The following is a 14,345-nucleotide window of genomic DNA, read 5'->3' as shown; positions in this document are numbered from 1 at the left end:
AACATCCCATGACCAAACCTATGAACGTCAGTTCTGCACAATCCCCTCCTCCTACCCTCCCATTACAGGGAAGAGCTGTTTCCCCTCCTCTTTCAGGCTAACCGCTGTGCCCTTTATCCCAGTCTGCCATAGACCATAGATCCTCCCTTCCCCCCTCTTTTAGATCTCCCAAATCAACTTTTCGCTCAGCATTTAAACACACACCTCAAAAAAAAAAAAAAAAAAAAAAAAAAAAAAAAAAAAGACCTGTCTTCATCAAAGCCATGCCTCCCCAGCCCAGGCCAGGCTCCACCCTCTGCTTCCTCCTGAAGGGGCAGCCTATAAGCACCATAACCTGTCTCCACCTCCTCTCTTCCACCACATTCACTCAACAAATTATTTAGTGAGCACCTACAGGGGGAAGACACAGTTCTCTACCCTGAGGATAAAACCGTGAACAAGACTGACAAGCCCTACGCTCTTGGAGGATACCTGTGAGGTGATGGAGCTGCAGACAGAGAATATGCAAGCAGCCAACAGAAGTCACTGCAGGGGTGACACTGTTATGGACCAACAGGGGTAAGGAGTCATGTTAGACGGGGTGGTCAGGAATGACCTCTCCTGAAAAGGAGACAACTGAGCCCAGACCCCCTGAGTCAAAGGAGGCAGCCATAAAAGTTCAAGGCTGAGAGCTCTTCAGACAAGCAATGGCTGCAACAATGGGCCTTGAGGTCACCATGAGCTTGGCAAGTTTGAGGAAGAGAAAAACTTCTCCAACCCCACCCCTGCAGGGCTCAGAAAGCCATGGCTATCATGTGCCCATAGGTCTCTGTGTTTTCCTCTGTCATGGAATTTGTATCACTACATTAGAGTTGCATATTTAATTGAATGTCTTCCCTAACATAAGTTTTACAAGACAGGGAGCTTAGCACATAGTAGGTGCTCAAGAAATATCCTTTCATGAGTATTCCAGGTAATCATAGCATCTGACCATACTGGCTCTTGCCTTTTTCCAGTATTTGTATTTCTTATTTCTTTATATTGTTTAATGGCATTAGCTACAATTTCCAAAACAAGGTTGAAGAACTGTGATTGTGGCAGGCATTTTTAACTGGCCATGACTTTAGTAAGAATGTTAACAGCTTTTCCTAGAAATTCTCTATTATGTCAGAGAGGTAGCCTTCTATATCTCATTTACCAACAGCTTTTATTTCTTTATTTTTACGAAAAAGAAGGTGTTGAATCAAATCAAATGGCTTTTGCATATCTATCAAGATGGTCAGTCTCTTTTCTAATGAATTCATAGGCTGTATTACACTACTAGCTTTCCTAAGAACTATTCTTTTGTTTCTGGAATAAACCCTACATGATTGTGGTGAGTTGCTCGTTTAAAATAAGGAGACAGCGCAGGACTATGGATAAAAGCTGGGACTTGGGTGTCAGAGGTGACTACAAAATTAGAGAACAAAGACATTATCTATTAGGGTTAACAAATGGAATTTAAAACTGAGTCAAAAAAAAAAAACTGAGTCTTAAAAAGAAAAATAAAGAAGACAAACTTCTGGTAAATAAATCTCACCAAGACCAGCCACAAAAACCCAACATTAGCAATAAGCGGCTATGACCTCAGCTGCTGCAAGGACCAGCTGGTCCCCACTTGAGTGTCACCATCCTCCTCCGTTAATGACAGAATGTAAGCCTCACAGGGCAGTTGTGTGAGACCTACATGAGACAGCGTGTGTGACCATCTCACACCACATAGCATGCTACCAGCTACCCAGGTGAACCAAAAGAAGTTCTCTCTAAAAACTGTTATTCAATCTGCTAATATTTCCTTTAGGCTTTTGACTGCTCTTCTCATGCAATACTAGCCCAATAACATGAACAAGAACATTTCCATGCCTTCTATTTTCTGAAAGATCTCAAAATACCTAGGCATTCATATATTTTGCCTTTAAACCACTTGGAAATAAATGTGTTAATGCTATATAAGAAAAAGCCCCCAAAAAGGCCTGTCTGATGGTCCCTCCCTATGATAATTCCCTTACTGCAGGAGTGAAGAAGGGAAAAGATCGACAAATCATAAATGGAGTTAACCTGGGAATCTATTTTATCTGCCTCAAGAACCTAGCATCCTATTGTTTTGGCTTTCACAAACAAGACAAGAATAAGTGGCCCCAAGAGAGAGAAGACGCAGTGGTGTAGCATCTCAATGAGGGAGAGGGCAAGGGTGGAGGTTTGACTGAATGGAATGATTTATGTTCACAGACCACATAAATGCTCTGGAGACCCGAACTTGTCATCCAGCACCCTGTTTGACATCATTCTCCACACATTCATGGACTGCCATCACCCAGCCATATAATGGGTACCAAGAAATGACCAAAGCCAGGTCCAAATGATCAAAGTTGATCCACACCGTCCCTGGATACCATGGAAACCCTTTTGTCCTACTGGGAGACTAAGATGCTACACTTGGTCAAATCAAGCACACAGGAATTTCTCACACTTGCTTGACCTCCAACTAGGTCAGTAATGGTTCCACACTTGTCAGACAGAACCTACATAAAAATGTGACTTTCCTTTTTGCATCCCACTCCACAATAAAGAAATTGCTAGACTGGAGATGGTTAGGAGAAAAACCATGTAACTGAACCATGTCCTGTCTGATTGGTGGAATACAGAAGGGTCATTTTTCAAATATGTGAAAGACTGCCACGTGTCGAAATTAGATTTTGTGCTGTATGACCCCAAAAGGTTAAAGGAGAAGCCACAGATGAAAGTAATGGATAGAAAGATTGCAGCACCACAACTCAACAGAATAACTTACCAAAGACAGCACAGGTCAGCCAGCCTGGGAGAAAGCGCGATCACTACTGTGAAAATCAAGACATTTGACACAGATCCTGCCAAGGAGATGAAGGATCAGAGAAGTGATTTTCTAGGTAATATTTAACTCATCCTCCAAATATCAGAGTCTGTGAAAAAGTACAGAAAACAATGAAAGAAAATCTTCAAAGGCACTTGCCAGACAATGACACAAATAGGAAGCAGTGGTCTTGTTTGCACTATTTCTCCTAACTTAAATCATGCACCCCACTTCCAGCCAGCAGTGAGGCTGACTCAGTGGAATCTCCTTTGGCCCCTGACAACCATGATATGGATCTTAGTGGGTAACAAAATGGGAGGGAGGCTGGAGAACAAGCCACAAATCTGGATAATCCACACTCTTGAAAATATCCAGAAATAATAAAGAATGGGGCAAAATAAAACCACCAAAGAAAACCTGCTCCGGTTATATGAACAAAACATCCACTGAAACAGTCCAAACCTTTCTTGTTTCAAACCCAGCTTCACAAAGATATTAATTAATTAAATGTGATGGTGTTAGCGTGGACAAAGAATCCAGATGTGGGCCTTGTGGAAGTCTGTGTCAGAACGCTGAGCCTCTGCTCAGTGAATGTCTGTGTGGGGCATGAACTGTGGCTGCAATCAGAGTGGCCTCCCATCCGAGAGCCAAGGACGGAATGAAATCTGGGATCTGGGGAACAAGAGGTGATACAGCCTACTAAGGGTGAACTTGCTAATTATAACGAATCTTTACATATGTGGAAACCAAAAACTGTGGCAACTGATCTTTCACAGACTAGCGGTGTTAAAACCCAGAGCCTAAGGCCATATTCAGACTGGTTTTGGACCAGTGCGTGGTATCACTTGATCACTGTCCTGGACAGTTCAACAAACTGTGAAAAAAAGACATCAAACAACCATCATGAAATGACTTCATCTCCTCATTAAAATGCTTCATCATATAAACTGAACTACTATCAGAAATAAAGTTTCTTCAAAAACAGTGTGATATAGTTTCAAAACACTTAAATTCCAATGCTAAAAATACATCATAAGAAAAAAGACTGGGCACAGTGGCATACACCTATAATTCCAGCACTTTGGGAGGCCAAGATGGGTGGATCACTTGAGTTCAGGAATTCGAGACCAGCCTGGGCAACATGGTAAAACCGTCTCTACCAAAAATACAAATAATTAGCTGAGTGTGGTAGGTGCATGCCTGTTGTCCCAGCTAATTGGGAGGCTGAGGTGGAAGGATCGTTTGAGCCCGGGAGATGGAGGTTGCAGTGAGCCAAGACTGCACCTCTGCACTCCAGCCTGGGTGACAGAGTAAGACCCCATCTCCAATTAAAAAATAAATACATAAAAGAAAAGTAAAAAAAGAAAGCATTTGTGCTCTTTAGCATCTTAGTACTCTAACATTGATTTAAAACAGATTAAAATTAAGCACTAGGTAAAAAAGGGTTAAAACAGATTTAGCATACGATATCAAATATGGTTCCTGAGCCAAAGTGCTTTTTTTAAAGGCAGGCACTATATGCATTTTATCTCCTGGACTTAATTTGTGTTTTGCTATGCTCAACAATTTTAATGCCAAGAGGAAGAAACTAAGTGAGAAAGGGAATGCGCTGGCCTGAACCTAGAGAGTTGATCTAATTGAACTGAAAAACTTAAAACCCTTCTCCATCTGTTCAGTACACCTGCTGATGGAGCACTAGCCCAGGTAGGGAGGAAATCCATCAGAGGCCAGTTATAAATAGACTTTTATTTCATCTGCTAAGAGCTTGGCAGCTGAGGTGGGAGGGCTGCCTACATTGGCAGCCAGGCAGAAGCTCTGGGCTGCTTTTATGTTGAGGTAAAAGGAGTGGAGAGACAGAGAACTAAAAAAAAAAAATTCCCAACAACTCATTTGACAACCAACCACCAGTCATTAGTTTGTTTAAAACGTGCCAGGCATTTCTGATAAGTGCTGGAGACCTGCAAAGATCCATCACACCCCCTCGTGAGGACTGCACAGAATCTAATGGGAAACAGCCTCGCCAATTGCTCACAGGCCAAAGTTTCTACGTGCAAACTTCCTCGGGGTGTTTATAAAATGAATCAAGAGAAGAGGGCATGAATAATATGATAGTGCCTTAACTTTCTGAGTATGGGGTCAATGTAAACTCTAAATGTACCAAAATATAAATCAGGAAAAAAAAGTCTTTGTGGAAGAGAGGAACCAGCAGTTCTAATCCACAGACTATCACAAGGACTGTAACTGGCAGGTGACATTCCGGCTCCTCCTTCTAGGTGCAAGTCAGTGGGAGTCACTACTCTTCACATCCCATCAGCCACTAGGGTGGTACCTCCCACCTAGTGAGGGCTCAACAAACAGGAGTTAATGTGAATGAATCAACAGCCAGGGAAATCATGAAAGGATCTTGCCCTGTGAGTGAAAATGGATCCAATGGGTATCTCCAGGAAGGCCTGATGTGAATGTTTGCAACAGAGACTTAAGAACAAACGTCAGAGATTATATGTCCAAATAGGACCACTGAGAACGGGGGTGTAAAGGAGAAAAAATTTATATTTCTCTCACTTGCAGAAGTCTGGGCTCAGGGAGGCCTTCCTCATACCCTTCAGGAACATGAAGTATATTATCAAGAAGACAACGACCCCTATATTCTGTCACCACCAAGGACAACAAAAGAAATGGGAGTGATTGGTGGGAAGGGACAGCTGGGTTAAATATGAGGAAGAATTTCCTGACAGCAAAGGTTATTAAACACTGTAAAGGCAAACTAAAGGAGATTAGGGATGCTCTCTCTGGAGGTCTTTAAAAACTAGAATCACTTAGCAATATCCGGGGATAATTTAGGTACAGTTCTGCCCACTCCTCTGGCCTTTTTCAGTGCTCTAATTCATCCCCTGGCCCGGACAAGACAAGCTCACCACGGTAAACTACTGTCACATTCTGTTCCATAAGAAGCTCTCAGAAGGAGAATAAGCATTAAGAAAATGACAAAAGCTCTCTTGGAAGTAAAACTCATTTTTCTTTATTTAAACAGCATGTTGGGTTTTTGTGGTTTTCTTTTGCTTCTTTTTCCTTTTTTAAAAATGCTTACATACAGAAATAGCTAAACAAAACTCAACTACACTGATCTGTTATTGAAAAGCATTAGAAGGAATCCAGGTGGAAGATGAAACAGGAATGTTCTGAGTCAGAGACGCACAGAATATCTCATTATGTACCTCTTTGCTAGGCACTGAGTACAAGTACCACAGGGACTGCTGCCCAGAGATTCTAGCATCTGTTTCTCAGGAGGTCAGAAAAGGAGATTTGCATCGGTTTGGTTACAAGGGGGCAAACTAAATGACCTCTAAGACACTAAAACTCTAGAGTGTTTATTTTTCAGAGTGCTATACTTAGTGTTAAATTAAAAAAAAAACACTCATGAAACTCTCATATTCTGAAAGATCCATGTTCTCTAAAAAATGTGAATTTTGACTCTCCCTCTAAGTTGCAGAGGGACAGGAAGGTGAGGAAAAGCAGGATCCTTTCTCCTCTCCTAACAGTCACTGCACTTGGCCACATTTACTGATCTGTAGTCCTTCACCACTGTATCATCAGCTGGGTGATGGCAGCGGTTATCTGTGTTCTATCCATGATGTGGCCTCATCACTCAGCACTGAGGGACTCACAGACTAAATGAATAATGGGCTGACAGCTGCATGGATGGAAGGATGGGGTAGATGGTTGCGTAGGTGGGTGGGAAGGTGGATAGATGGGGTAGGTGAATGGGTAGGTGGGTAGAGGGGTAGGTGGGTGGAGGGAAAGGGTAGGTGGGTAGAGGGGTAGGTGGGTGGAGGGGAGGGGTAGGTGGGTAGGTGGGTGGGTAGTTAGGTGGGTGGGTGTGTGAGTGGGTAGGTAGGTGGGTGGGTAGCAGACAGAAGGAATGACCTAAGGACACATTCCCAAGGGTGTATGGAGAGGCTACCATAAAAGCAGCAACTTAGTATATTCTCCTGGTGGTCCCATGACAGAGTGAACAAATGTGAAATCACGAGAAGCACAACAAATCTGGAAGCAGAGGACTTGATTTAAACTCTAGCATTGCTACTAACAAGGCCAGGCACTTCACTTCTCTGGGCCTCTATTTCCTCACCTGAAACGTGTGTGGTGTGTGTGTCTGCCAGTCTCTCTCACAGAGTTGCACTGACTTACATAACCTAGAGAAAACAGGGTTTGTAATTAAACAACAGTCATTATTTTCATATACTCTTTATTGAAGTTTTCCTTAAAACTTTTAAACAGTAGAGGAATGGTGCAGAGACGGTGACTGGAGCCAAATGCTGATTCCAGGTAAGAACTCAGTAAGTGGAGAAAGAAGGAAATATCAAAGCTAGCCAATGAGAGGACATTTCACTGGTTCCTATATGCTGAAGGGAGGCTCACTCCCTGCAGTAAATGGCAAACGAGTACAATAAGGCCAACTGGAATTGACTGAGCAAAGCGTATGGCCACTGTCCTTAAGAAAGGCAAGTCTGTGAGATCCAGACCTCAAGGTCTGACTTCCACGTTTGGGTTTGCAAGCCCACTCTTCCCTCACCTGTTAATATCTGCCCAGAACCTCACCTATGACTGTGGCAAACCATCAGCAGACACGCAGTGGTGCCAAATGTTTGAACAACCAAGGAGGGTTCCTATAGGATTGTGGAAAGAGTATCCTTTCCTATTCCAATTTTAAAACAGATGTATAATTACTAAAGCAGTTTCATATACACGGTTACTAGCAGGGAAAGAGGGAGTGCTGCCTAAAATACTCCACAACCGCCTGGTCCTCCTGGTTTCTGTATCTTCTGTGTGTTCTTTTGTTTTGCAAAGTGATTTGGAAGATTAGGTGGGTTTTGTTTAGACGGGACAGCATGAGCAAAGTCGGTGAATAAGTGCTACTTGATTGCACAACAAAAGATACACAAGGAGCCTCAGCCACAACTCAATCCACTTGCCCCAACAGTGTGCATTTCTCAATTAAGTTATTTTGTTAGCAAGACTACTGGTTAGGGGAAGGAGAAAGCGCTTATTGCACCGAGATTATTCACTGTATAGAAAGCACTATAATCAGATCAACAGAACATTCTTTCTAAGGGCCCTAGAACTCCTATTTGGTAACGTTGCAGATGCAATGGGAATGTGCCTACATTATCGGTGTGCTATAGCAGTCCCTGCAAATAATAGAGTAAAACTCCACAATACTCTTTAATTCAATGATGGATGCCTGGGAACTAAGAATCTGCCTGACATTTCAAGTTGACCAAAAGTTTACATGGAAAATAAGAAACTTTTTCCTCCAGATGTTAATTAAGGAGATAAAATTCTGATGCATTCTAAGAAATTAGTCCCATTAGCCCTCTCTGCCTCATCGGAAAGCATGGATTGTAAGCATGTATTATTACTAAAATCACTTCTGAAAATGAAAAATGAAAACATTCCAATTTTTCAAACATATTCCATAGTTAATTTCCAAAGTTGCCATAAGGAAAATGAGAAAAAAAAAGATTGAGAAGGTATCTTCGATGAGCATAACAAAGGATTAGTTAATATGATACAAATTAGTAAGAATAAAACAACTCAAAAGAATACTGTGCAAAGCATATGAATACAGAATGCACAGAAAAGGAAATCTAAATTACCAATATTAAAAGATGTTCAATCTCACTAAGTAATCAGCTATACCAATAAAAATAACAGCAAAATATTCCTTGCCCATGAGATTGACAAGAATTTTAAAGTCTGGTACTACCAACTGTTGGTGAAGATACAGTGAGACAAGAACATTGATACTCTAGCACAGGAATATAAATGGGTACTGGAAACCAAAAGTAAAATTCTAAGCCCCTCTCAACCATCTGAATGGACCTCTCCTCTTGGCCAAGGGCATTCCAAAGTCAACCTGAAAAACCAGTTCAGGCTATGATGTGAAGGGGGGTTGGACATGCCTCATTATATCCTTCTCCCTTTTGGAATTCAGGAAAAGCAGGCCAGCATTAATATCAACACAGACCTTAAGTCTGATAAGAAACATTTACAATCTATTCTCTCTGAAACCTGCTACCAGGAGGCTTCAACTGCATGATAAAACCTTGGTCTCCACAACCCCTTAGCATAACCCAGCCATTCCTTCTTACTGAGGATAATTCTTTCAACCAGTCGCCAATCAAAATTTTTGTTATCTACCTATGACCTAGAAGCCCCTGATTCAAGTTGTCCTACCCTTCCAGATCAAACCAGTGTACATCTTACAGGTATTGAATGATGTGTTTTACGTCTCCCTAAAAGGTATAAAACCAAGCTGTACCCCCATCACCCTGGGCACATGTCAGGACCTCCTGAGGCTGTGTCACAGACGCATCCTTAACCTTGGCAAAATAAACTTTCTAAACTGATTGAGACCTGTCTCAGATACTTTTGGGTTCACATTACAAATACTTGGGAGAATGGCGTGGCATTACTGAGTAAAGCTGAAATATTCAGAAACTGGGCTCCATTTCTAAGTCCTCCTCTAGAGATCACCCAGATGTGTAGGAGGGTCATGACAACATGGGTAGCACAAAGCAGATCCCTAAATGCCCATCCACAGAAGAATGGCTACACTAAAATGAGACACTCTACAGCCTTATACCCACATTAGCAATAGAGATAACGCTCAGAAATATCTAATTTCATTTGCAAAAGGATACCAACAGTGTAAAATATTTTATCTAAGTTTTTAAACATGTAAAATATATTGTTTATGGCTACATGTATACGCCGTAATTCCAGAAAAATGTGCATGAAAGTGTTCTACACCAATTTCAGACGTGAGAGAGTAAGGCTTTAGTTATATCCTTATTTTTTTTTTTTTAACATCTGAGGAAAATAAATATGGCATTTGTCACTTCTGAATAATGGGTATATGGGTATTCATTCTACTTTATTTAATACTTTGCTATCTATTTGAAGGTCTTCGATATTTAAACAATTTTAAAGCATTTTAAATATATATATATATAACACAGTCTATTGGAATGAACAGCTGAAAAGCATACAGAATTAGGTACATTATCTTTATCCATCATCCTCATGTGTCTGGAGAAACTAAACTAGACAATTGTCTCCCATGTTTGTGATACCTATCAGCTAAATTGCTTTCAGGCACATTATCTCACTTAATATTCTGAACAACCCTTTGATATAGGTATTATGACAGCCACTTCACTTATAGGAAAAGTCAACCTTTAGAGTTTTGGAGATTTTCCCAAGATTATCCAGTTAGTAAATGACGCAAAACTGGGATCTCACACTGTCAATGCTACAGCACAGATGACCCGTAAGAACCCTGACAATATATTATTCCAAAGTTACATGCATCATCTTTAAGATCTGTCCTGAAGCTACAGGTTTGAATTCACAAATGAAATAGAATACTTTATCACTGACATTTTTAAAGCCTTCAGTCAAATGTTTCTTCTGACTATTTTTAATATACTGACCTCTTCTAAAAATAAGTTGCACAAGTCTGATAAAACCTCGCATGTTAATAACAAAAAAAATGGAAATCTTACCCAGGTAGCGTATTCCCTCCTTTTAAAAATAATTTTTCTAAATTAATAAAGTAGAAACTATAATGTCATCTCTTATATTCTTTTATTCAATGTGCTAGTGGTAAACACATACTAATCTCTGGGTAGCTAGTGATTAAAGAAGGCTCAGTCCCTAATTTGAGAATGTAACTATCATTAAACAAGTTATCAAACACAAGTAGCACCAACAACATAAGCTAAATTTAAGGAATACAGAGCTGAGACACTGTCCAGGTTACTGCACCCAGTACAAAACTAACAATAAAACTAACAGTATCAACTATGGGTAGCCTGAATTTCACCCTCACCTACCAATAATAAGGTACCCTCCTATTCCCCCACCTCACAGAAATGAGGGAGTGCCCCCCTTTCCCCTGCTAGCACAGTGTCAGAGAAGGTTTGTTAACACAGAAGGCTTAAATAAAATCCAGTCTCATAGCATAGTACCCAACATGCCTGGATATAATCAAAATCATTTATCATACCAAGAACCAGGAAAACCTCAATTTAAATGAGAAAAGACAGTCAAGAGATGCCAACAATGAGATGGCACAGATGTTGGAATTATCTGACAAGGATTTGAAAGTAGCCATTATAAACATGTTTCCACAAACAACTAAAAATGGGCATGAAACAAATTTTAAAAACAGAAAGTCTCAGTAAAGACACAGCAGATAAAATAACTGAAATTAAAACTCACCCGGTGAGCTAAACAGCAGAATGAAGATGACAGAGAAAAGAATAGGTGAATCTGAAGGTAAGAACAATAGAAATTACCCAATCTGAACAGTAAAGAGAAAATAGACTTAAAAAATAATCAGTATCAAGCACTGGTAGAACTATAACAAAGTTTTAATATTCACATCCTCCAAGTCTTGGAAGGAAAGGAGAAAGAGGGCATACCTGGGGAAGTATTCAAAGAAATAATGCCTGACAACTTTCCCAATTTAGCAAAAGACATAAACCTACATATTCAAGAAGGTGAATGAGCCCCAAACAGGATACACCCAAAGAAATCCACAAAAAGGCACAACATAACACATTCCTTGAAAACTAAGGACACAGCAAGATTTTGAAAGTAGTGATAGAAAAAGGACATCTTAGCTGAAGGGCAAAACAATTCAAATGACAGCAGATTTCTCATCAGAAAACACAAAGGCAACAGAAGGGAGTACAACTGAAGTTGGGCTGAAAAAAAGAAATTGTCAACCCAGAATTCCACTTTTGGGGATATACTCAAAAGAACTGGAAACAGGAGCTCAAAGAGATATCTGTGCACTCATGTTCATAGCACCATTATTCACAACAGCCAAAAGGTAGAAGCAACCCAAGTTTCCACTGACAGATGAATGGAGAAAGAAAATGTGGTCTGTCCATACAATAGAGTATTATTCAGCCTCATAAAAGAAGGAAATTCTGACATATGCTAAAACATGTATGAATCCTGAGGACATTATGCTAAGTGAAAGAAGCCAGTCACAAAAGGACAAACACTGTATGATTCCACTTATATGAGGTAACTGAAGTAGTCAAATTCATAGAGACAGAAAACAGAATCATGGTTGCCACGATTCTGTTGCGGGGTTTGGGGAAGGGAAGAATAGAAAGTTATTGTTTATGGGTACAGAATTTTGGTTTTGCAAGATGAAAAGACTTCTGTGGCTTGATGACGGTGATGGCAGCATAACAATGTGAATGTACCTGATACCACTTAAAAATGGTTAAGACGGTAAAATATGTTATGCATATTTTATCACAATTTCTAAAAATTAAAAAAATAATTTTGTAAAAAATAAATAATATCTACCATTTATTAAGTATTTACTACATACCAGACACTATGCTAAGAGCTCTGCATGTATTTCCTTATTTCTCCTCCCAAAATCGTGTGAGGGAAATACCATGATCCCTGTTCTGCAGATGAAGAAATTAGGTTTACATAACTTGGCCAAAGTCCCACAACCAAAAAATTGAGTCAAAATTCAAACTCAGTTTGGGGAGATGCTGAGGAACATTATCTCTAATCCAAGATGGTAAAGGACTATTTGTTTCAAAGGCAGCTTTCCCATGAATACAGCTAAGGTGAAACACTCCTGGGTCTTTGAGAACAATTTGATCTTTTCAGATGAGGTACAATAACTTAGAAGGGCTAATAGGAAAAGAGATACAAATGGCATTGATAGACAAGGATAAAAGAATGGCATCACTCCAGAGGGACTAATTCTTCAGTATTTTGCACAAAACCTCCAGATCCACACATAAGCGGTATTCTAATTGTGTAAGACTGAGAGATTCTTAACTGTAAGAGAAGAAAATGTTCATCTCCACTGATAACGTGCAATACAGAACACACACAGGTAACATTTTTCACTTTCTGCTTGCTTTTGGAGAAATAAAATAACCTGAGCACAACTCACAGCCAAACTTTTAAGCCGAGCTTTGCAGAGGTGGTACAATTATTCAGAATCTGATGAGTTTCAGAATAAACTCCTAACTCCAGTACTCTCAAAACCTTTTCTTTCACTTGATCTAAATTTCTACTTACTCATCCTCCCCTGTTTCACCATGTTCTCTAGAACACTTCTGATCACATCCCCTAGCCCCCTAGACTCCATGGTCAGATACTGGAACACTGCCCTCCCTGGCCACAGACCTTTGACCTTCTCCCAATACCTGCTATTCCAGTTCCAAGCCTGTATGCACCCCAGGACCTCCACAAGCACAATGGGGACTTGGTACCTTCCTGCAGCAGATCAAGGCACAGGGCTTGGGCAGCAAAGCAGAGGCTAAATTCCAGCCCCTCACCGCCTTGGACACAGAACTATACACAATGCTCCTGACTCTGCCTCTCCCTCTCCTGGGCCTCAAAACCTCCCTGGAGAAAGACCCAGAAAGACGATGTTCAACATGAACTGGCCTCAGCAACCCATTTACATCCCCCCATGCAGCCCCTCAATAACACCTTATGCCCTCTCAACGCCTGCGGTTGCTGATATTGCAGTCTAACCCAGGATCCCACATTCACCCTTGCTCCCTCAAAGGCCCCTGGTGCTGCAGCTACAACAGGACTGAAGCTGCTTGCTGGGCAGCGCCCTCAACTCTGCACAACTGCCCTCACCACCTTCTCTGTCTCCATCCCCTCTGCCTTTGTCCTGCCCTCAAAGGAAACACTTTAAACTCACTGGGCACTCCACTGGCCTGCTGCATGCTCAGGCCACACCACCAAGTCCTAAGGTACAATATGGGATGCTTTGGGAAAATGAGGACAGAGGGAATGCAAGACAACAGAGGGCTGGCCAGAGAGAAAGCCGGTGTCCAGGGCCACCCCATACCAGGCAAGTCCTTGTTTCATATCATCTCCAATGGTCACCGCAAGAGAGCCTAATGTGGTCACAAATAATGTGGCCCTCTGCTGCACCCCTCTAAACCCATAACCAGCAACAGAGAAACAAGATAAAGAAAGCACAGTACTTTTTGTTTTTCTATCCATGAAGGAAAAAACACTCTCTTAGTCAAATAAGACTCAACAAGCTAATACTCTGGTTCGCCACTCAGTTTATTTCTTCCATGAATACTTATTAAGTGGCCATTGTGTACCAGTCCCTGTGCCCAGCATGGCTGCTTGGATTACATGGAATAACAGGCGAAGGTATTTGGTAACCTGAAAAGGTACCTACATTCATCAATTATTCCTATCCTCTCCTCTACCCAACTACACTAGGAATTCCTATGGGCAGCAATTATATCTTTTGCCTGGCACAGAGCAAGTCCACTGGGAGTATCTCCTGAATGACCTCAGCAGTGTATACCCACGGCTGAGACACTTCTCATCTCCATTCCATGGGCCACCAGCTCTGCCTCACGCCTGGGCCACCAAAGCAGCCTACAAGTACATCTCCTCAGATCACGTG

The 14,345-nt window shown here is 41.2% G+C and overlaps 1 protein-coding gene across 12 annotated transcripts in view; it reads right to left on the bottom strand.

Annotated features, from left to right (window-relative positions):
* Positions 1 to 14,345, bottom strand: part of MSRA (methionine sulfoxide reductase A) — a 461,700-nt gene that overhangs the window by 402,403 nt on the left and 44,952 nt on the right. The window lies entirely within an intron of this gene.

This window comes from Pan troglodytes, chromosome 7, assembly GCF_028858775.2.
Source record: "Pan troglodytes isolate AG18354 chromosome 7, NHGRI_mPanTro3-v2.0_pri, whole genome shotgun sequence".
NCBI classification, from domain to species: Eukaryota; Metazoa; Chordata; class Mammalia; order Primates; family Hominidae; genus Pan; species Pan troglodytes.
This window is presented reverse-complemented; position numbering and strand designations above follow the sequence as displayed.